Source organism: Trichosurus vulpecula, chromosome 1 (genome assembly GCF_011100635.1).
Source record: "Trichosurus vulpecula isolate mTriVul1 chromosome 1, mTriVul1.pri, whole genome shotgun sequence".
In the NCBI taxonomy this organism is placed as follows: domain Eukaryota; kingdom Metazoa; phylum Chordata; class Mammalia; order Diprotodontia; family Phalangeridae; genus Trichosurus; species Trichosurus vulpecula.
This window is the reverse complement of record NC_050573.1, coordinates 180,637,893-180,662,501: the sequence shown is the minus strand read 5'-3', so window position 1 is coordinate 180,662,501 and position 24,609 is coordinate 180,637,893.

The following is a 24,609-nucleotide window of genomic DNA, read 5'->3' as shown; positions in this document are numbered from 1 at the left end:
AAGAGAAAAAAAAATTAGTAAAACAGATCAATATTTTAAAAAATCTGATGTTATATATAAAGTTCCAGACTATGGATCTGAACCTCTATACAAAGAGGCTGGAAGAGGTCTCTTTCCATAGCTCTAAATTCCCTGGTAGACTTGGGCTAGAACTCTAGAGGCTACTGGGACATCTATTAAACCCCCATCTACTAACGCTGACCCCCTTCTGGCTGCTTGCAGTGATGCCAGGGAGAGGAGGCTGCCCTTCCATTTTGCTTAAAACTCTGCTCCCTGTTGCTCTGCTGATTTGCACCATCATAGCCTGTACCCCTGCCCAGTTAAGAACTGTGGGATTATACCAAAGATTTCCTCTCCAATTATTTTATAGGAGGAAACATAGGGGATTGTGCCACCATAGACTAAGACTGTGAAGGTGATTTCATTAAGGCACCTGTGCATTTATAGGATGGATGCAGAATTCCCTGACTAAGGGAACTGGGCTAGTCCTGCTAACTCCAAGCTCAAGATGAGTTCCCTGAGGGGACCTCCCCAATGACTCTTGAAGATCACAGAATGCCATTTGGAAAGAACGTCACAGGTCACTTAATCCAGACCGTACTCAAGCTCAAATTCCTCCTATAACTTGCACAGCAAGTGGTTTTTCAGCCTCTACTTGAAGACATCCAGAAGTGGAGAACTCACTACCTCCTAACTCAGCCAATTTCATTTTTAGACAGTTCTAAATAAAAGGAGTTCTTCCCTTGGATTGAACTTAAAGCTTTCTCTTTATACTCTCTGCCCATTGCTTCTAGTTCCACAATGCATCCCTTCCCTTTCCCTACTTTTTCTTCATTTTAGCCATTACTTCAACCAAGTCTTTCTGTGGCATGATTTTGATTCCCTTTACCACTCTGGTCCCTCTTCCCTGGTTGTAGTCCAGGCTGTAAATGTGATTCCTAAAATGTAACACTTATCAATAACAATGCTCCAGATAGGATCTGACTAGAGCAAAGTCAAAGAGTCACCTGTCTTGTTCCAAACACCGTATTTCTCTTAATATGGTAGAAGATTGCATTAAATTTTTTTGGTTGTCATGTCACACTCTTGACTCACATTGAGTTTGTAGTACAAATGAAAACACCCACATCTTTTTTCCATATGCGCTATTGTCTAGCCATCTCATATACTCATGCAAATGAATTTTTGAACCCAAGTGTAGGATTTTACATTTATCACTAGGAAATTTTCTGTTAATTTGGCCCATTGCTCAAGCTTATCAAGATCTTTTTTGGATCTGATGTATTTTCTATTCCCTTCCACTTAATACCATATGAAAATTCAAAATATAACATTTGTGCCTTCATTCAGGTCACTGATAAAAATTGTTAAATTGAATAGGGCCAAGGACAGAGCTGTAGAGCGCCACCAAAGACCTCTGGGATCTGCCAACCATCACTTTTTGTGACTAGCTATCCCCAGGTTGCCAGATAGTTTACTCTAAGTCAAGATCTTTCTACCTTGTCTCAAAGATACCACAAGAGGCTTTGCCAAATGCCATGCTTGACCCAATGAGATAACAGATATAAAGAGCAAAACTTACAGCACTATGTAAATGCTAGACAATGAATTATTGTCTATGATCTTCCACTGAACCGCCAGTCAAATAACCAAACAGGGCAGTGAGATTAGTCTGACCTAACTTGCTCTTAATGGACCTTTGCTGCCTTTTAGTGATTACTCTTCTCTAAGTGCTCAGATCAATTAATTTCTCCACTCTGTAGGAGACAACCTTCCATTTGGTATACTTGACTTTTTGGAATGTTGTTAGCACTGAAGAAAGCAGATGTAGCATCATCAACCCAGAGCTGGAAAAGATCTAGGAGGCCAAGTAGTATGACCTCCTCCTTTGACAGGTAAGGAGACTGAGGGCCAGAGAGGTTAAGTAATTTGTTCAATGCCCACAGGTAAAAATGGGATTTGGGCCTGGAGTCTCTAATTCCACATTCCATGCTCTTTCTACTGTATTATGATGCCTCTCAGGAAAGTGGTTCTTTTATCCTTGGCTTCTTTTATTGGAGCAGAGATCACTCTCTTCCTCTGATGACTTGATGAGAATATTTTCCTGCTTGTTCATATATGAGTGATTTTAAGGCATCTCTATACCAAATGGTGACATCCATCCTCCTGCTTTGTAGGATGCAGTGCTTGATGTTGGGCCAGAAAATTATCGAAATGCAAAAAGTAGTCAATTTTTCCCCCTTTTAGAATGAAAATGTCACTCCCTTTAAAATCTTACTTTCTGAGAGTTAATTTTGATTGCAGGTGACATAAGAAACCACAGAGCCAGGCATTTTTGAAAGACCTATGATTGACTTAATGGATTCTTTTTTATCTCTGGCTTGCTTTGGCTTAAGTATAATAGGGGAAAAAAAAGATCTTGTCTCAGTGAATAGGGCTTTTTGTATTCATTTGTATATATACTCAGAGCCTGAGCCCTGGGGAGTATTGTACTGCCTTACCCGGTTCTTATCACAAAATTGTACCATAGGGTTCTAACCAGCATCTGTGTTCTAGGTTCAGCAGGGCTTAAACCAAGTGGGATCTCTCATGAGGTGGGACAATCAACTAGCAGAGCTGGAGGGGGCCTTCGTGTTCCCTTTCCCCCTTACCTTTTCATCTTACAGATGAAAAGACAGATTTAAGCAAATGAAGTAAGTTACCCAAGGTGTAAAACTTCTTAATATCAGGACTGACCCTGGAACTCAGCTCTGTCAACTTCTAATCCAGAGTTCTTTGAGGTGTAATGTTGCTTCTATGATCCGGTCAGTACTTTTTAATAGGCATAGGGCAAAAAGGTTAGGGAAGGTGACTACTTAGGGAGAAGGTAAACCTCTGCAGAGAGCAGGAGAAAAAAAAAGGCTCTACTGTATCATAGTCATGAAATCTTATCACTGAAAAGATCCCCTTCCAAGTTCCAAGATCAAGAAATTGAGTACTAGAAATGGAAAATGACTTGCCCAAGTTCACTTAGATATTGAGTGGCAGAGTCAGAATTAGAACCCAAGGCTCCTGTCTTCCTCTCCTGTCCCTTTCATTATATCATTCAGCTTCCTTAAAAAGTTACACATAAAACATTCCTCTCTTAGCTAAATAATACCCTGTAATGATAGGTTTAGAGCTAAAAAGGACCTGAGAGGCCAGCTGGACCAACCTCTTCAATTTGTAAGTGATGAAACTGAGGCCCAGGGAAATTGAGGCATTTGTCCAAGGTCACACAGGTAGTAATCAAAGGTAGGGTTTGAACCCAGGACTTCGTACTGCAGAATTACTGCTTTTCCACTGTACCAGACTGCCTCATTGTACATCCCAGGAGTCCTTACTAACAGCCCTGCTTCCATTTCTACCTGTCATTGAATAAGAATACACACACACACACACACACACACATACACATATGTATGTATATACCTACACATTATTTTTCCTTTTAACTTTCAAACTAGGAGATTTAAAGGCTGCACTGGAGTTCATGCTTGGCTTAGAGCTAGGAAACCAGGGTTTGATACCCAGCCTTGCCACTTATTGAATGCATGGAAGTCACCTTATTTCTCTGGGCCTCAGTTTCCCGGTATATAAAATGAAAGCGCTGGCATTCTTGCAGTCTGTGTTTTTACATTGGATGTCCCATTAGAGTAACCCTTCCCCTTCCTTTTTTTTTTAAAGTCCACAACTCAAAATATCATGTTTCTTTTATACTTATGTTTTCCCCAGGGTATAAGGAGCAGTGAAATAAGATATCTATAGATTTATAGGGGCATGACCACTCCATAATCTGGAACTTGGCTTTTTTTATTTCCCGCACACCCAGAAAGGGGCAGAGGTCCCAGGGAGAATGAGCAGTTTTTCACCATCCTGGGCCTTCTGTACTGATAGATGGGTGAGTTGGCCACTGGCTTTGTCACCTATCAAGGAGATGTTGCTGCCATTAATATTAATAGTTTCATTTGTTTCAAAAGAAATGAGGACGATGAGGGGAAGGGGGCTCTGAAATTAGATTAGCATTATGTCTAGGCGATTAAGGCCATTAGACTGGGAATGCAAGAAGGAAGGAGACCTGTTCTCTTCCAAATGGATTAGCTTTCCATTGCAGAGAACAACCCTGTTGAAGTTATATTTCAAGATAGTACATTCTGCAAATTCCTTTATCTCTTGTATTTTCTTTCTGCCCCTCTTTTCCCCAATTTCTTGAATAAAGGGTAACAAGAACAGAATGCATGCTTGAAGTGGGAGAGGGAGGAGGGAGGAAAGCTGCTGTTGGGAGTGTTGGTTCAATCATCAAAAGAGTTGAGCTCTGGTGTAGATGATCTAATAAACAATTGCCTCCCGGAGTTTGGGGTTTTGACCCAACTGCCCTTCTCCTCAGTCCATTCTTCTGCTCATCTCTCCGGATGATCACCTTTCCCCTTCTTCTCCCCACCCACTCCAGCCCAACCGTAGAGCTAAGCTGCAGAATGAGTCAGCTGCCCTCAATCCTTAGCCTTGCTCCAAAGCTGCCTTCAGCTCCAGGTTTGGCCAACTGGGCGGGATGAGTGATTTCTGATCCTGAGGCTAGTCCCCAATGAAAGGAGTTAAATAAAAGCAAGTGACCCCCCCCCATGAAGGGAATCCCTTGTCCTTCACATCTACGTCATTAACATGCCCGGTGCCTTGTCCTGGGGAAGGACTGAGCCCCTTGCAGTTTCTCATTCCTGAATGCTGCCTGGTGCTTTCCCAGTACTGCCTTTGTTCTTGTTTTTTTCCTTACCGACAAAACTCGCATTCATTTTGTTGCTGTATCATTGTGGAGTATGTATTTATTGTGTTTTACATATATGTGTACAAATGCAAACCTATATATATATATATATATATATGAAAAATGTCAACGCATGAACATATGTACAGTAGATATTTTAAAGAGCTATTTATCAAAAAAGATGTGTGTTATAAAGTAAACAGAGTCTATATTTTATATATGATGTAGATAGAAAAAAAATAGCATTTAAGTTATAGAAGGAGGAATTTTTTTTTCTTTTGGTAGCAAAAAAAGGACAATGAATGTGGCCATTCTTGGTGTTTTGAGTCTATGCTCTGTGATCCTCATGTTTTAGCAGCCAGACTGCTTGGTGAGGAAGCCTTTCTTCCCTACCTGGCCTCTTCGAGGCCACTTCCTCTGCTCCTGGGGGGGCTCCCTTGGCACTGCTCTGGGGAATGTCATTTGCCTCACTCGGCCACCTGGTATGTGATGCATAAAACACGGTTTCCAGCTGTTCTACATGTTTGCATTGATGGGATAAAGGAACTCAAAGTGGCAAATAAAGACATAAAAGAAGAATGTCATTCCAGCTGGTTTCCTTTCTTTTACATTGCATGTTTTTTACCCCACCATAACTTGCCATCTGCACTGGGAGGCTAGAATTCTCTTCCAGAGGACCTTGGGGAGTGGGTTACTTGGCCAGCCTAGGTCTGTGTGATTTTCTTCTGAGGGTAGGGAACAAGGAATAGGAAGCCTGTGTGGCAGCAATGACCAACACAAAGGCCAGCATCATGAATCAAGAGGTCCTTACATTTGGGATCACAGAACATTAGATCTGCAAGGGAGATCATCAAGGCAATCCCCCTCTTTAATATATTTAGGGAAATTGGGGCCCAGAGGCCCTACATGAGGTCTCATGGTTAGTAAAAGGCAAAGCTGGATTTGAACAGGTCCTCCCCCTCTAATTCTAGTGCTCCTCCCACCACACAATTGTCTCTGTACCTTCTTATGATCCTATAAGCATGTTAACTGTTTCAAGGTTACTTGTCGCTTGTTAGAGGCTGGTCTGTTTTGGACCAAGCCCTTTGGATTAAGGTTAGAACCAGGTCAGTCCAAGACTGTCCCCAGGGAGTATCTAGACTTCTTCTGAGAACCCCTGAGAAATGGGTTAATTCTGTCCTTCCTAAGGATATGATTCCTGTTTAGCCAGCTGCAAGGTCTGGTTTAATCTGGGAAACTTCTAGGTCACCCCAATGGCTCCAAACTGTCCCTATCACTCCAGAGACCTCCAGTATAACCCAGGGCTACCTACTCAGTTAATATAGAATGTGTGGCCACACTGGATCAGTCTACAACTGTAAGGAAAAAAATCATTCAACAGGCTATGTTATCTTACAAAAAGGTAAGATATTAGCAGTACAGAGTATAGGATGAGATGTATATTCTGGAGTCCTATCTGATATTAGAAACTCAACCAGCCACTTATCCTTGAAAGATAACTTCAAAAAAATTAATGTTATTATTTTTTCCAATTAACAAGAGTTTATTTTCTCCCTCTCCAATATTCTACCGCCACCCCCAATTGAACGATAAAGAAGAAAAAGAAAGCCCTCATAATAAATATGCTTAGTCAAGCAAAAGAAATTCCCACATTGATCATGTCCAAAAATGTCCATCTCATTCTTCATCCCAAGTCTGTTGTCTCTCTGTCAGGAGGTGGGGAGTAGCATGCTTCATTTTCAGGCCCCTTGAATCATGGTATGTCACTGCATTGCTCAGGGTTCTCGAGTCTTCAAACCTGATTTTCTTTATGTTTTTATTATGGTACTGCTCACTTCACTCTGGCCAAGTTCATAAATATCTTCTTGGTTTCTGCTGAAAATGCCAATTTCATCATTTCATATGGAGCAATACTATTGCCTCATATTCACATACCATATTTTGGTTAGCTTCTTCCCCAGAGGTGAGCAACCCCTCAGTTTCCAAGGGTTTGGTTTTTTGGGGTTTTTTTTGCTACTATGAAAAGAGCTACATAAATATTTTTGTATATATGATTCCTTTTTCCTTGATCTCCTTAGGGCCATGAAAGATAACTTGTAGCATCATAGAATCGTAAGGTTTTTTGAAAGCACTTTTGTCTTCCCTTAAGTGTATTAAAGTGTAGCATTTGTCAATAGATGGAATTCTAGAGTAATCCTTAAGAGAATGAAATTCAAATGGATACTAAATGGGTCTTCTATCTTTTGTCAATGACATGAATGATATTAGGGGACACAGGAACACAAAAAAGATCTGTCTACTGTACTATTCTATGCTGTATCTCAAATTGTTATTTACCTCAAGTTCTTAAAAAAAGTTACCAAAGAGCTATGCCTATGTCGCATGCTTCTTGATAGGGAGGACCTGACATTATCGCATTTCCTGTCTAGATTTGCACCAAAACCAGTTCTGCATATGGCCTCCAGCCAAGCACACTCCAAGGAAGGTCAGCTGAGAAGACGCTTTTGGTCCTTTGATAGATACATGATTTCGCTAATTCTGCTGATTCAGATTGTAATCCTTCCAGGCCTTCTCATCAGAGTGCAAAGGACCTATAGATTGGAGTCAAACGACCTGGGTTGAAATCATAGCTCTATCTGTGTGCAAGCTACTTCCCCCCACTTTTTGTTGGTGGGGTGAAAGGCAAGGCAATTGAGGTTAAGTGACTTGCCCAAGGTCACACAGCTAGTAAGTGTGTCAAGTGTCTGAGCTGGATTTGAACTCAGGTCCTCCTGACTCCAGGACCCGTGCTCTACTCACTGCACCACCTAGCTGCCCCTACTTCCCTTTTCTGGGTCTCATTCAATATCTAAAAAATCTAGGGATCGGACAAAGTGACATTTGAGGTCCTTCCCAATTCTAAATTGATGACTTTTATTAACCATGTTTTCTGACAAATCTTCTATAGGAGACCTTCCCAACATGTCTTAGGCCTTCCTCTGCCCCTGATAGTATTTTTGTGTTCTGACAATTTAAGCTGTCTGTCTATTCTCTTTTGTTCTCAATACATGATGAACCACCTTTTTTCATCATGGTCATATTATGAGTCTTTATATGTTTTATGATACTTCTCCATGTGAAATGATGTAATTTACCTGATAATAGTTTTTCCTTGGTGATTATAATAAGGCCTGAAACACCACTAAAGGCTGACATTTCTTATAAATCTCACTTTTTAGAGCTCTTTATGCTTGTTAAAAAAATACCAAACCACTTTACTTTCTGCCCCCAGACCAGCTATGAAGAGGCCCACACCATTTTCTCATACATTTTCCATATATTCGTATAACATTCACAGAGACATGGGGAATGTTTGAGTTCTCTGTGGCTGTTTCAACAATCCAGGTAGCAGCTATTGTGGGGGTAAAAGAGCAACACAAGCCCAACAACAAGAATGCTGCCAAAGTGCTGCAAAAGCACAGGTTCTTTTAATCTGCTTTACTAAGGAAAGCAACCTTAAGGGGCTGACAAGCTTACTTTAATTAAGCATACAAATATCATTCACTTAGTTCAGGGGAAAAGACCAGCATCCTGAACTTCAGAGCAAAATACAAACAAAGTACAAACATTGACAGACAGACCTTGTCTGATTCAAATCCCAATACATAGTTACGAGAGTTTAACAAAGTCTCAGCATCCAGGTTACAAGCTGGAGGGCTCTTAGCTACAGCTGCCCGGAGTCTCCACATCAGCACCACCGCGAGTGAGAGCCCTGTGCAAATGGCTCTGTCTTCTCTTCTTACAGGATTTCAGACGTCATCAAACGTCATCTGAATGACCAGAACTTGGGCTCCTATGATTGACTCTTGGGTTAGCCCCTTCCCTTAAGACCCTGGGAGGTTCACATCCACATAGGTTAGGTTAACACCTAATAGGGGTTAGAGCCTGGGGCTTAGCACTTAATGAAATACACTGAATTACTCAAAGGAAACAAAAGCCAAACTCTTCTAGGGCACTTGGTTGAACTAAGTGCTAAGAGCCCATTTTGCTTACCAACATAGTGGCCTGGTAGATTTATTGATCTTGAGCTGTTCTCTATCTCATGTAACAAACACCTGCACAGAGCATTGTAAACCATAAAACCCTGCATCATCATAAACTGTCAATTTTTTTTCTCTGTAAACCAGGGATAATCACGACTTCTATCAATTCACAGGCATGTTGTGAATAATGTATTACAAAAAGCGTTAGAGCTCTTGATTAAAAAATAATGGATAATATTTTACACCTTGCCTTGCATGGACTTTGCATCGTCTGACCAAATGCAAAAGAAGATATCTTTAGTGTTTGCACATTTTTTTCCATCCCTTAGAATGCATCTCCTTTCTAGCACAGGCCCTTAGGACCTCTTCTGGCCAGGCCTATGGCAATTAACTTGTCTCCTGTCTTAAGTCTCTCCTCACTCTAATCCATCCTCTACTCGGCTTCTGAGGGGATTTTCCTAAAGCACTGGCCTGCCCATTTAACCTCCTTGCTCCACGAACTCCAATAGGTTCCTATTACTACCAGTATCAGAAATAAAGTCCTTTATATGGCATTCAAGTCTCTTTCTGACCTGCCCCCTTCCTACCCTTCCAGTCTCCTTCACTTACTCCCTTCAGTCCCACTACATTGACCTGCCCCTGGCTGTCCCTCTTCTTCCCGCCTTCCCCCCCACCCCCGTGCCTGGAATGCTCTGCCTCCTCTTCTTAATTTCCTTGTTCTGAGACTCATTTCAAGTCTCCCAAGGTATTAGTAGTGCCTTTTCTATGAGATTACTCTCCATCTGCTTTGTGTATTTCTTGTAGTATCTAGTTATTTACATGTTGTTTTCCCTATTGGAAAGTAAGCTCCTTAAGGGCAGGAATTATGAGGTTTTTTGTTTGTTTGACCTTTTTATTTTTGTTTTTTAATTTTAATTTTATTTTCTGTGCTTAGCACGGTGCTTGGCCTATATTAACTGTTTGAGAAGAGCTTGCTGACTGACTAATCCCCCAAATCCTTCAGCATGTTTTTCTAATTCAGCCTCTGATTTGTCCTCCTTCCCCCACCTCCTGTCACTTCTGTTTCGTGTTGGGATGTCTCAATGTGTAGAAAATAACTTGCCGAGTTTTACTGAAATGTGTCTGCCCTTGACATCGGTAGTAGTTACAAGGAGGAATTAGATGTCTGTAAGTTCATTTCGTGTGAGTAGGTGAGATTATTTAAGTCCCCCTAAATAACACAATGATGAGGTTCTCTACTTTATTTGCTCCATCTATTTACCCTGTTCTTCCCTGAGCAGAAAAGATTCATCTTTATCAGCTTCAGGTTATAGCCCTCCTCCCAGCTAACAGCTGCAATGCAGTGCCTTCAAAAGGTGGGCTCACCAGAGGATCTTCAGTCCGTCTAGATGGAAGAGATGAAGAAGACATACCATCTCATAGAGTTCAAGTCAGGTCATGATCAAGTGCCCAGATAGCACTAGATTTTAGCTGAGCCAAAACCTCAAGTTAAAAAATAAAAACCAACTGATGCTAATTGAAACCTCTCAAATGTGGAGCACACATGAGTCAGGCTTTCACTTGAACCTCCTCTCTTGATTCTTGATCTGTGGAATGAAGGTCTGCTTGATTATGGGACTATTCAATTCAAATCAGTAAACACTGATTATGTGCCTACTGTATGCAGATCGCTATCTAGGTTGAGGAGAGAATAGTCTAGTTTGACTAGAGGTTAGAATACACATGGGGAGGGGTATGTGCTAAAGCTGGAAAGGTAGTGTTTCTAGTTAGTGGAAGCTCTTACATGCCAGGTAGGGGAATCTGAATTTTACCCAGCAGGCGGTAGAGAACCACTGTGAACAGAGGAATTATGTGACCAGATCTGTGCATAAAGAAGATGCCTGGCAGTGGTGTCAATAAATAGTCAAAAATGTTACAATAAAAGTTTATTTAAAATAATGTGTTATAAATGTGTGTAATAAATAAATATGTAAATAATGTAAATAAAATAATATAATATATAATAAAATATAGACATAATAAGGGTTTATTTATTAAAGGCCTTCCAAGTTCCAGGCCCTATGCTAAACACTGGAGATACAAAAAGAGGCAAAAGACAATCCCTGCCCTCAGAGAGCTCACAATCTAATGGAGGAGACTACAAGCAAACAAATATATAAGAAGCAAGCTTTATGTAGGTTAAATAGGAAATAATGGACAGAGGGAAAGCGCTAGAATTAGGAGGAGTTGGAGAAGAGTTCCACTAAAAGATGGGATGATAGTTTGGACTTAAAGGAAGCCAGAGAGGTCAGTACACAGCAGGGGAGGGAGAGCATTCCAGGCATGGAGGATGACCAGAAAGAATGCCAAGAACTGAGAGATTGAGAGTCCCGCTCATGGAGCAGCCAGGAGACCAGTGTCACTGAAGTGAAGAATATGTGGGCAAAGTTGCGTGGCAATCTGATCACAGTGGCTATGGTCAGAGGTATGTATGACTGTAAGAACTTCACTAGTTGAGATTAGTCCAGGCTGGATTCCTCTGGAGCATTCATCTCATCAGCACCAATAAGCTCAGAAATCCAGATAACATTCAAGTCCGACTAAATACTTTGGGCAGCTTATTAGGGACTACAGATTGCTCCAGTAGGTATAAGGTCTATGACCAAACCAGGGAGAGAAGAAGACTCACAAGATGGGGAGAAGGGAATTAGAACTCACTTGGTCTCCACAGGACCTTTAGAACATGGCTGGGTGGAACCTTCTGGTATGCAGAATACAAAGAAAATGTGAGGGAGGAAGCCTCAGAGTAGAGAGTCCCACCTGAAGCCAGGGAAAACATCATGTATAGAAGAGGCCTACACAACATATGGCCCCTGGGCTTCTTGCGGCCCATCAAAGGATTTTGGGTGGTCCTCAAAAAATGTAGGGTTTCCACTGTGTACAATCCTATTGGTCATGTGACCTGCAGCAGTCAACCATCATCAAACTTCCTTTAGTCTAGCCTATCTGCAGCCTGAAGTTTAGCCTATTTTAAATTTGGCCCCTACCTACTGCCAAGTAGTGCAGGTCTGGTATAGAGGAAAGACTCTTGCCTGAGAATTTGGACACCTGGGTTTAAATCCCAGGTCTGTCACTTGCTAGCTATATAAACGTGGGTGAATTCCTTTTTTAATCTCTGAACCTCAGTTTATTTGCCTATGAAATAGTGGGAAATACCTGCATTTCCTGTCACATAAGATTGTTAGGAAAATGATTCATTAAAGCTTAAAATGCTTTAGAAATGTAATTTTTTTAAAAAAAATTATTTCTGCAAATGCAGTATCAGGAGTCAAAAGAGTTCAAGTTGCTACATAAATGGTCAGTGGCTGCCTTGTTAGACCATGTGGCTTTTTCTTTTTTAAAGAACACTTGCTTTGGAATCTGAGGACTTGGGTTCAAATCTCACCTTGGCTGCTTATAATTTGTATACCTTCTTGTTTCCTTATCTGTAAATGAGGAATTAAACTCAGTTATCTATGGCAATGTGGTTCTGTAAGCATTTAGTAAACTCTTACTATGTGGGCAGGTCTGTACTGGGGGGTCATAGGAAAAAACAAAATAAACATGGTTCTTATGGAGTCCCCAAGAGTCTGGCATGACTGAAAATGACTGGAAAACAAATGCTTCCTACCTGTGTGACCTTGGACAAGTCATTTAACCTCTTTGGGTCTCAGTTTCCTCACCTGTAAAGAGAGGCGATTGAATTAAATAACCTCTAAGGTCCCTACCCCTCTAGTTCTATGATTCTGGTTGAGAAGACAGCACATTCCTGTGAAACAATATGAGAACAGTTTTAGTTAATCATCACATTGAGTACTCATTATGTGCCAATGGCAAAACACTCCCTTACCTGAATGGGAATGACATCACTCTGTATAAGTTTGAAATGTTTTTAATCTTTTTGAAACAATGATAGGATTCTGGACCACCCTTGGCAGGGTCAGGAGCAGGTCTGAGAGATGTCATCAAAGAGAACCTACTAACTTATACCAGGAAGACATAACCATTTATTGTGACCAGACTTGACTAGTCATCTCTGTCCTGGGAATGTGATGAGAGCTGAAGGTCTTTCCTAGGAGGATGCCAGTAAGTTCAGTATATGGACCAAAAGCAAACACAGATTTTTTTTCTATTAAAATCATACTGATACCCATTTTAAAAAATACCAGTCATTCTCTGGTATTATGCACATCCCATGTGGCAAAGAAAAATAATTCAGTAAAATATATCAAGAAAACAAATATGCCCAATGGCTTATGCAACATTTTGTGCCCATAATTTCCCACATCTCTACCAAGAATAGGGAAATGTGTTTTATCATCTGTTTTTCTAGGATCAAGATTGGTGGGGAGTATGGCTTTTAAAATAAAAAGAGACAGGGAGTCTGCCTTTTTGTGTTTGAAGTAATATGATGCCAAGTTAAAAGGCTCCAAGTAAAAATGGAACCACCATCAGGTTGCCAACAGGCTGATATTTATCACAGTTACTTCATACCGACATGGGCCATTATGACTATTTCATTTATTTTTTTATATTTCTGGTCTAGGGACATAATTGGTAGAACAATAAGTTATTAGCTTTCCTGGGAGAAAGTAACCTCTAGCTTCAATTTACCTGTATGTCTACTTCCCACCAAATATGACCATCACCCACCACATATGACACTCCCACCAAAAGACCATCGCCAATAATGAATAGCATTTACCCAAGCAAATAGCATACAGAAATCAGAGAAGTTATGCAGATTAGAATGATACCAGAAAATATGAAGAGTAAATGAGCTCTCCTGCTGGGAACAAGACAGAACAGCTCAAACCAAGTGAGAATCTCTGATCTCACCCAAGGGGAAATTCCCTAGAGCCTCTAGGCAGGAAGCAAGCTGGAAATCGGGGCATCTGGAGGAGTCTGTTCCCCCTACCTGTCTGTAGTTTCCAAAGCCTGTTTCTCTCTCCTCACATGTCTGAAGTTGGTCCCCAAGAGAGTCTGGCACTATGTAGGTTCTCCTGATGATTGTGTGAGGATTGTCTCTCTTTTCCAAAGTTCTCACATTAATTCCTCCTCTCATGCAGTCACACTGCATTATATCAGCATTCTCTCCCCCAGATAAGACAGTCTTATGCAAAATGTCCCAAATTTGGCTATAAACCTGGGTTTCATGACATAATTAAAATGATGTTTAAGGAGGACTAGGGTAGCAGTTTTTCTTAATGTAGTTTGAATGAGATTCAAGATTACAAAGAGAAGGATAAGGAAAGGCCACAGTCTTCCTCAAGTGGCATCGATTATGTTGCTAGGGGAAAAGCCTGAGGGGCGCTGTAACAACAATGCTATTTGCTGCTACTGTGGCTGAGTAAGGCCAGCAACACCAGTACACAGGAGGGCTGCTAGCACAGGGTCTTTGATCTGCTTTTCTAAGGAAAGCAACTTTAGGGGTTAACAATCTTACTTTAATTAAACATACATATATCATTCACTTAGTTCTGGGGGAAAAGTCAGTACCCTGAACTTGAGAGAAAACACAAACAGAAATTATATAAACAGAACAAAATAACACAAATCAATAGACAGGCTTCTAGCTGTCTGACCAAGACATTACATACATAGTTACCAGAGAGAGAAGCATCAACATCTGGGTTTTTCAAAGCAGGGGGTAGGGGTGGGGTGAGCACGGGGCTCCTTAATGGCTACCCAGAGTTTCATCTGGTCAAATCACACAATACTCTTCCAGTGAGTGAGCCCCAAGGAAAATGCTAACCTCAGAGTATATATACACTTCTTCAGGGTCAGAAGGCATCACAACCATGCGACTCAAACCCATGTGATCTAGGCCTTTCTGTGAATTAAGCAGGTCATCAAAGACTCCTGATTCAATCAAAGACTCTTGATTCAAACCAAGGCAAGACTCAAAGGCATTTGATTGCCTTAGTGCTGAGAAGCGCTCCAAAACAAAAGACAAGAAAAGTCTGACTTGCTTGATTCAAACAAAGGCAAGATTCAAAGGCCCTTGATTGCCTTAGTGCTGAGAAGCACTCCAGAACAAAAGACAGGAAAAGTCTGACTTTACTTGCCATTATGGGCACATGGTTCAGAGAATTCCTCCAGTCAAAGTGGGGGAGAAGGGGGTAGGGCTTACTGTCAAGGTACAAGGTTTCCAGTTCAGCCTTTATGTTCTGCATTGCCTTAGAAGTGACTTGGGAGGTAGATGTGGCTGCTGCCAAGACTGTTCGTCCCAACCTTGGTCAAGAGCTGATGCTTCTAAGGAGTTTGCTCATCTGTAAAACGGGCGTAATAGTAACACCTACCATAAACATGAGATACATATAATATGCAAGCATTTTGCAAACCTTAAAGTATTATATAAATATAAATGATGTATCAGAGAAAGGATTTGAATTCAGGTTCTTTGAGGCCAGAGCCAGTACTCTTTCTAAGGTACTTGTAACACCAATGTTTCTAGAAGCTGTTGTGGGGGTGGAAGGCCAATAACACCAGCACACAGGAGGGCTGCAAGCACAGGTTATTTGATCTGCTTTTCTAAGGAAAGCAACTTTAAGAGGTTTACAATCTTACTTTAATCAAACATACATATATCATGCACTTAGTTCAGGGGGAAAAGTCAGCACCCTGAACTTCAGAGAAAACACAAACAGAAATTATAAGCATACACTATATAAACAGAGCAAATAACACAAATCAGCAGACAGGGCTTCTAATTGTCTGTCCATAGCAATACATATATAGTTACCAGAGAGAGAAGCACCAACATCTGGGTTTTCAAAGCCAGGGGGCTCCTTAATGGCTACCCAGAGTCTTGTCTGGCCAAATCACATGAACATTCTTCCAGTGAGTGAGCCCCAAAGCAAAATGCTAACCTCAGAGTATATATATATGTATATATATGCTTCTTCAGCGTCAAAGGGTGTCACAACCATGTGACTTAAACTTTCTTGTGACTTAAGCAGGTCATCAAAGACTCTCAAGTCAATCAAAGGCTCAGTCAAAGGCACTTGATTGCCTTAGTGCTGAGAAGCACTCCAAAAGAAAAAACAGTGAAAAGTCCCACCTTGCTTGCCATTACAGTACTATACTGCCTTTCTAAATAAGCTCAGAAGGGTCTTGAAGGTGATAGATACGAGTTAGCAGAGGGAAGGTTAGAGGATAGTCTCAGTATGGCAGAATGCCCTGAGCAAAGGCGCAAAAAAAATTTACAGGGTGGGGCAGAGCCAAGATGGCAGCTGGAAAGCAGGGACTTGCTTAAGCTCTCCCCCAAATCCCTCCAAACACCTATATAAAAAATGACTCTGAACAAATTCTGGACCTGCAGAACCCAGGAAATAACAGAGGGAAGCAAGTCTCCAGCCCAGGAGAGCCTGGATGGTTGCTGGGAAGGATCTGTCACACGGTGCTGGTAGTGGCCTCACCAGGACCAAACAGACTGGGAGTCAGGTGGAGCAGGCCTGAGAGACATGAATCATTGAGCTGTAGCAGTTACCAGACTTCTCAACCTACAAACACCAAAGACCATGGAGCAGATAAGTGGGAAAACTGCTGGATAGGGGTGAGAGCACTCCAGCCCCAGCCCCGAGGGTGGCAGAGGCTGGCAGCAGCAACAGGAAGCTCCTGTGGCTGCTTCTGGAGCTCCAGGGTAAGCTGCTTCTGGAGTCCCTGGCTCACACAGTGGGAGAAATCAAGCGGCGGGTCAGAGCAGGAGTGCAAGGAGTGCTTTGCTGGCAGAGAGGCAGGTTCTTTTGCTGTGCCGTGCTTGGATCTGGGTCTCGGTCCTGGTTGGTAGTCCCTGGGGGAGGAGGAGCGCTGCCTTTGCAGACCTTGCGGTGATGGTGGAGTAGAAGTAGCTCTGAAAACATCAGCGCAGCCCCCTAAAGCTTGAGACAAAGTACTCTCTGCTCAAAGGTCAAGTAGTTGGCTGGGAACATGAACAAGTAGCAAAAAAGGATTCAGATCCAGACTCAGACTCTAGAATTTTTTTTGGTGACAAAGAAGATCAAAACATACAGCCAGAAGAAGTCAACAAAGTCAAAGAGCCTACATCAAAAGCCTCCAATAAAAATATGAATTGGTCTCAGGCCATGGAAGAGCTCAAAAAGGATTTGGAAAAGCAAATGAGAGAAGTAGAGGAAAAATTGGGAAGAGAAATGAGAGTGAGGCAAGAAAACCATGACAAACAAGTCAATGACTTGCTAAAGGAGACCCAAAAAATACGGAAGAAAATAACCCCCTAAAAATAGACTAACTCAAATGGCAAAAGAGCTCCAAAAAGCCAATGAGGAGAAGAATGCCTTGAAAGGCAGAATAACCCAAATGGAAAAGGAGGTCCAAAAGACCACTGAAGAAAATACCACCTTAAAAATTAGATTGGAGCAAGTGGAAGCTAGTGACTTTATGAGAAATCATGATGTTATAAAACAGAACCAAAGGAATGAAAAAGTGGAAGACAATGTGAAATATCTCATTGGAAAAACCACTGACCTGGAGAATAGATCCAGGAGAGATAATCTAAAAATTATTGGACTGCCTGAAAGCCATGATCAAAAAAAGAGCCTAGACATCATCTTTCAAGAAATTATCGAGGAAAACTGCCCTGATATTCCAGAACTAGAGGGTAAAATAGAAATTGAAGGAATTCACAGATCACCTCCTCAAAAAGATCCCAAAAAGAAAACTCCTAGGAATATTGTCACCAAATTCCAAAGCTCCCAGGTCAAGGAGAAAATACTGCAAGCAGCCAGAAAGAAACAATTTGAATATTGTAGAAACACAATCAAGATAATACAAGATCTAGCAGCTTCTGCATTAAGGGATCAAAGGGCTTGGAATATGATATTCCAGAGGTCAAAGGAGCTAGGATTAAAACCAAGAATCACCTACCCAGCAAAACTGAGTATCATGCTCCAAGACAAAATATGGATTTTCGATAAAATAGAGGACTTTCAAGCTTTCTCAGTGAAAAGACCAGAGCTGAATAGAAAATCTGACTTTCAAACACAAGAATCAAGAGAAGCATGAAAAGGTAAACAACAAAGAGAAATCATAAGGGACTTACTAAAGTTGAACTGTTTGATTTACATTCCTACATGGAAAGACAATGTGTGTAATTCATGAGACCTTTCTCAGCATTAGGGTAGTTGAAGGGAATACATACACACACACACACACATATATATATATACATATATATATACACACACACATATATATATATATATATATATATATATATATATATACATATATAGGCAGAGGGCACAGGGTGAGTTGAATATGAAGGGATGATATCTAAAAAAATAAAATTAAGGGATGAGAAAGGAATATATTGAGAGAGGCAGAAAGGGAGATGTAGAATGGGGTAAATTATCTCACATAAAAGTGGCAAGAAAAAGCAGTTCTGTTGGAAGGGAAGAGGGGGCAGGAGAGGAGGAATGAGTGAATCTTGTTCTCATTAGATTTGACTTGAGGTAGGAATAACATACACACTCAATTGGGTATCTTACCCCACAGGAAAGTAAGGGGAAGGGGATAAAAAGGGGGGAGGATAGAAGGGAGGGCGGATGGGGGAGGAGGTAATCAAAAGCAAACACTTTTGAAAAGGGACACCATCAAGGGAGAAAATTGAATAAAAGGGGACTGGGTAGGATGGAGGGAAATATAGTTAGTCTTTCACAACATGATTATTGTGGAAGTGTTTTACATAATGATACATGTGTGACCTATGTTGAATTGCTTGCCTTCTTAGGGAGGGTGGGTGGGAAGGGAAGAGGGGAGAAAATTTGGAACTCAAAGTTTTAAAAGCAGATGCTCAAAAAAAAGTTGTTTTTGCATACAACTGGGAAATAAGATATATAGGGAATAGGGCATAGATATCTATCCTGCCCTCCATGAAAGTAAAGGGAAAGGGGATGGCAGTGGGGAGTGGGGTGACAGAAGGGAGGGCTGACTGGCAACGGGGCAATATGCCATCTTGGAGTGGGGTGGAGGGTAGAAATAGGGAAAAATTTGTAACTAAAAATCTCATGGAAATCAATGTTGAAAACTAAAATATTAAATAATAAAATGTGAAAAAAAATTTACAGTGAGACCTAAGGCATTTTGGGGCTTTACCTACAGGTATCTCTTTACTGCATGCTGCTGCTGTTCTGGCTGCTAAAAGGAACCAGACACAGAAGACCAGTTTGGTATAAATGAGCCTACGAGGTGTCCCATCTCTGTGTGTCACTGAAGATGCAATGGGAAAGGAGGGGGAGGAGAGGAACACGAGAGAGAGGAGCAGCTTATGCCAAGAGTGAAAAGAGGTGAGGAGGAAAGCTGCTTGGTGTGAAAAGTTATGGAGATGAGTGAATATTGTAGGAGAGCTTTGTGCCATGATTCTTCTGTGGCTTTTATACCCTAATCTCTGAGGAGGAAAAGAAAGGTGACAAATGAGGAGGGGTGGTGGTAGTGGTGGGACCTTATAGAAGTTTTTAAAGATTCAGCTCATTCACTTTTATAGCTGGGCTAATACTTCATCAAAGCAAGTTATTTGCTGAAATATTTTTAATAACTGCTCAAAACCCTGACTGCTCTACCTGCAGGAGTTCTAGCTTAAGGCTTCCTCTCTCTGACCACATCCTTCTTATTTTTAAAAGATTTTTTTTACTGCCTTTTTTGTTTCATTTTGTTTTATAGACTGTATCTCCCTCTCTCACCCAGGCTAAAAGTACTTGGGCTACTCACGGGGCAGGTCCGACTCTGATTAACACAGGAACTTTGACCTGCTCTATTTCTGACCTGGGCTAGTTCACCCCCTCCTTAGGTAGCCCGGTAGCCCCCTGTTCCTGGGGGTTCACCATCTTGGTGCCAAACTTAGTGTGGACACCCAAGGAGCTTAGTCCTACTGCAGCTCAGAACTCCTGAGCTCAAGCAATCCACTAGCCTCAGCCTCCTTGGTAGTTGAGTTTGGGTGTGCTCTACCATGTTCAATAGAGCCATTATTATTATTATTATTATTATTATTAACATTACATCCATTTCCTGGTACATCCTCCACACTACTCTCTATCAATGAGCCTACTATGTAATTGTGTTGGCAAACAAAATGGGCTCTTAGCACTCAGTTCAACCAAGTGCCCTTGAAGAGTTTGGCCTTTGTTTCCCTGATTAGATTTGGGAGTCCTTGGTGGCCTCCTTGCCTCAGGGGAGGGCCTAGATTACACATGAGTTTGAGTGACATGTTTGGGACATCAGAGGCTTTTAGACCACGTAGGTTTAAGTACCCTTTTTGTGACGATTCTAGGTCATATGAGTGAGTCGCATGTGTGACTCACCCTTTGTCCCTGAAAAAGATATAAAACCAGGGGTTGGCTTTCTATTTTTCAGAGCTCTTACCCACAGCCATGGTGGCGCACATGACTCTGGGCCAGCTCTTGTTATGAGCTCCCAGGCTGAACCTAGATGTTGGTAACTATGAATTGTATTGGGTCTGTCTGTCAATGTTTGTAACTTGTTTGTATTTGCTCTGAAGCTCAGGGTGCTGGCTTTTTCCCCTGAACTAAGTGAATGGTATTTGTATGCTGAATTAAAGTAAGCTTGCCAACCCCTTAATGCTGCTTTCCTTAGTAAAGCAGATCAAAAGAACCTGGGCTTTGGCAACATTCCTGTTGTTGGGCTTGTGTTGGTCTTCTACCCCCACAACAGCTCCTAGCCGGATTGTCGAAACAGTAATAAAGAAAAACAGTTAAGCCAAACCACCCACACAGTGACCACTGCCACATGTGACCACATATGCAACATTTTGTACTCTTGGTCCCCAACAATGCCAACTGAAGAAGGCTTGATCACAGCCTTATTTTACTGTCAACCTCCCACCTTTCCCCACCCCACAAACCTACTAAATGGGGCCTTCTCAGAATAGACCCCCTGCTACTCTACCCTGATTATCAACCTCACCCTGTTCAAGTCAGTCTAATTCAACAAACTTAAGAGGTATCTATGTGTTAAGTACTGAGCTAAGCCCTGGGGGCACAAAAATAGATCCAATAATAGACCTTCTTCTCAAGAAATTCAAAGACTGATAGAGATGAAAAGTCATATACACAAACAATTGTGAGAGAAAATGAAGTAGGATGGGATGAAGGAGAGGTGGTCACCAAGGGCTCTGCCCTGATGGTCCCTGCTGGGGTCACTGGATGCTGAGCTCAAGGACTTCACTGCAGGCTTTCCCCACAGCCCAGATTCCCTGAGCCACACCACCACCAACCTTACAATGAACCACATGTCTCCCTGTTCTCCCATTTCCAATCCTGGATCACTCCTACCTTCTCTTTTCTTCTCTCCTACACCTAGATAGCAAAGCACAGTTAGAGAACATCCCATAATAATTGACTTATGGCCTAAATGTCCACCAGAACAAAGACAAGCAGTTCAACTCTCCCACATCTACTAAGTTAAAAACCTAAAAAAAAATGTTCAGTAAATCCGGTAAGAAACTATACTATATTCATGAACTCCATAATTGTCCTGCCCCCCACATCCACTAGAAGCCCACAGGCAATAATGGGGAGCATTAGAAAAACCAGTAACCATGCTAAGGCAAACAAGTAGGAGGACTCCCAGAATGACCAAAGACACTCATAGTCTTCCAGTGTTTAGCACACTGCCTGGCACATAGTAGGTGCTTAATAAATGTTTATTAATTGATAGGCTACAAAGCTCTGTATCCCAAACCAGTAGTAAATAATCACTTCCTGTAGCAAGTCCCATGGTTGTTTGAAACTCACAGTAAGGATCTTGGAAGGGGCCTGGAGAGCTAGGAACTGGGAGCAATAGAGATTGGTCATGGCAGTACATATTGAATCTACCAATCACCTCCTGAAAAAAACCCCAAAGTCCTAGTAAAGTCATATACAGAATCTAAAGCTTCCACATTAAAGAAAAACAATGTACTTCCAACATCCAGATTGAAGCAGCTCAAAAGCCAAAGAACTGCCAACAAGGATTGTAAAAGACTTGGTAACTTCTATAAATAAGGAAAGATCTTGAAATACAACATTCCAAAAGGCAAATATATATAAATATTAAAAATATGCAGGCTTGCCACCAAGAATAACCTGCCTTAAAAAGCCAAATATAATCCTATAAAGGAAAAAATGGATCTTTGGTGAAACAAAGGACTTTAAAGCATTCCTAATGAAAAGAATAAAGCTGAGTAAGATCTTAGAAGTGCAAAAAGAGTCCAAAGAAGTCCAGAGAAATGCACAGAAGTTTGGAGGAATCCAGAAAGATAAATTTATTTGAGCAACTGGAAGAAGCTATCTGATGGGATAGGTAGAGCTAACACCTTAATAGGGGGAGAAGAAATACATGTTTCTTTGGAACCTTAGTGTCTTCAAAGAATATTGAGGAGTACATAAGAAAAACAGAGATTTTGGGGGTGGATTGGCTCTGTTCTAAATGTTTGAAGAGGGAGGAATTGCTAGTATAGTATAGTATGGTATGGTGTGGTATGGTATGGTATGGTATAGTGTAGTAAGTACTAGTATATTAAGAAGGAAGAAGGGTATGGAATTTGCCATTTTTCATAGTGGGAACATTCCATTCCCTTCTTCCTCCTTACTATGCTAATATATTCCTTTTATCCTAACTTAATACCCATAGTGACTGTTTCAGACTTTGTCCTCTCTCCTTAAATTCCCAATCTGTGCTCTTCTCTCCCCAGCTCCCATCAAATAATATGCTACTTTTCAGTTAAAATGTGAATTCCTTGAGGACTGACAGTTTTTCCTTTTCGTTTTTATGTCCTAAGGGCTTTACACATACAGTAGGTATTTGTTGAGCTGAATTTCCTATAAACATCCTCTTGTTTACCTCTCCCAAATTGAGACAGTTTAACATCAGCTTCTTCCTCTATTCCATACCCCCCCACCCCACTTTTTTTACCTTAAATGCATTGCTTTGCCACCTGCCAGAGCATCTGATTATCAAACCAGAAACAATCTCCCAGTTGGAGAAAAGAAAAAGACAATGGATGCTCTAGAGAGAGGAACCCAAAAGCTGCTGTTCAAGTTAGGAAGGAAAAATCAGGCATATGTGAATCACAAAATTCCAGAATCTTGGCATTGGAGGGGACCTGGGAAGCCTTCTAGCCCAACCCATCAAGAACAAAAATCTTCTCTACTATATACCCAACAAGGAGTCATTCAGCCTCTACTTGAAGACCTCCAGTGATAGGAGACCTACTACTTCCTGAAGCAGCTCATTCCACCTAACTCTAAGTTAGAGGTTCTTACTCTGTGGTCTGTGAACTTAATTTTTTTTAATAGCCATGTTTCCACATAGTTGGTTTTCTTTGCAATTCTATGTATTTCATCGTAAGGGGTATATGGGTTGTTCCAGGAAAACTAGCACCTCTGGTGGGAGGCTTCATCCACCTTTGGTGGATGACCCCGTCACCCAACTCTCATCTGTGGCTCCAAGAAGCTATAGCACACACTTCGTAAACTCTTAGCAGATGGGCTAAACCAGGTTGAGGGTAACCACCAGGCCTCAAACCCATTGGTGAGAAAGGGACGTCTACCCCAGGCATGTAAACACTTTCCCTGGCAAAATGGTCATATGAGAACAATTTGCTCCAATGGTCAGGAAGGTGGCTGAAGCAAGCACTGTGGAATGCTTAGAGCTTGGTCAGACATGGCAGATGCCAAGGTCATCCACTGCATCCTGAGCCATTGTCCCACCACTGGACTTGGATGATTGAGGAAGAGAGAGTGAGACTAATGAGTCTGTGCACCTCTACCTCACTTAAATACTGTTCACCCCCAAGTAAAGACATCATCTGTGATGTCACTGGTCCTCTTCAAAAATGCAGTACAATCAACAACAATCTCATTGTATACATTTAAAAACATTCTTCTGAAAGCTGTCCATAGGTTTCACTAGACTGCCCAAGGGATCCATGACACACAAAAAGGTTAACAACATGTTGTTGTTGTTGTCCTTCCTTCTAGAAGGGGACCAAAATGACATCACCATGCTAGAGTCAAGTTTCAGTGTGTCCGACTGTGGCTGATCAGACCAATACGAGCTCAGAATGCTGTACCACAGGTCGGCACAAATAGTCTGTGTGAACATTTGGGGTGGATTCTCTAAATTTGCGCATCCTGTGTTTCCTTTGAGCTGTTATTCTGCTTTGCTCATAGAGCACAGCACCTTCTCTGATGTGGGGCACTTGGGAGTCATCGCAAGCAACATCTCAGCTGACCAATTAAGGGGGAGTGTCTCTTAGATGTTGGAAAGGAAGTGTTCCTCAAAGGTCTCCCGGAGCCACGGTGAGGGGCTGAAGCAGTCCAGGTCAAACCAGAATACAAGTCCTGCCTCAGATCCTTACCAATTGTGTCACCCTGGGCAAGTCACTTAATCTCTCAATGCCCTGCTTTCCTTATCTGTAAAATAGAGATAATATTAATTCCTATCTCACAGGTTTGTGGTGAGGATCAAATGATATAACATATATAAAGTGATTTGAAACCTTAAAGAGCTATTTAAATGCTGGCTTTTATGCTTTTAGAGGTAGCTAGGTGTCATGATGGAGAGTACTGGACCTGGAGTGAAGAAGAAATGAGTTAAACTTTAGGCTCAGACACTTACTAGTTGTCTAATGCTGCGCAAAACGTTTAATCTCTGTATGCCTCAGTTTCCTCATCTGTAAAATAAGGATAAAATTAATATCTACCTCCCAGGATTGTTGTGAGAATAAAATAATGTTGGTAAAGCACTTTGTGACTTTAATACCATGTAAATGCT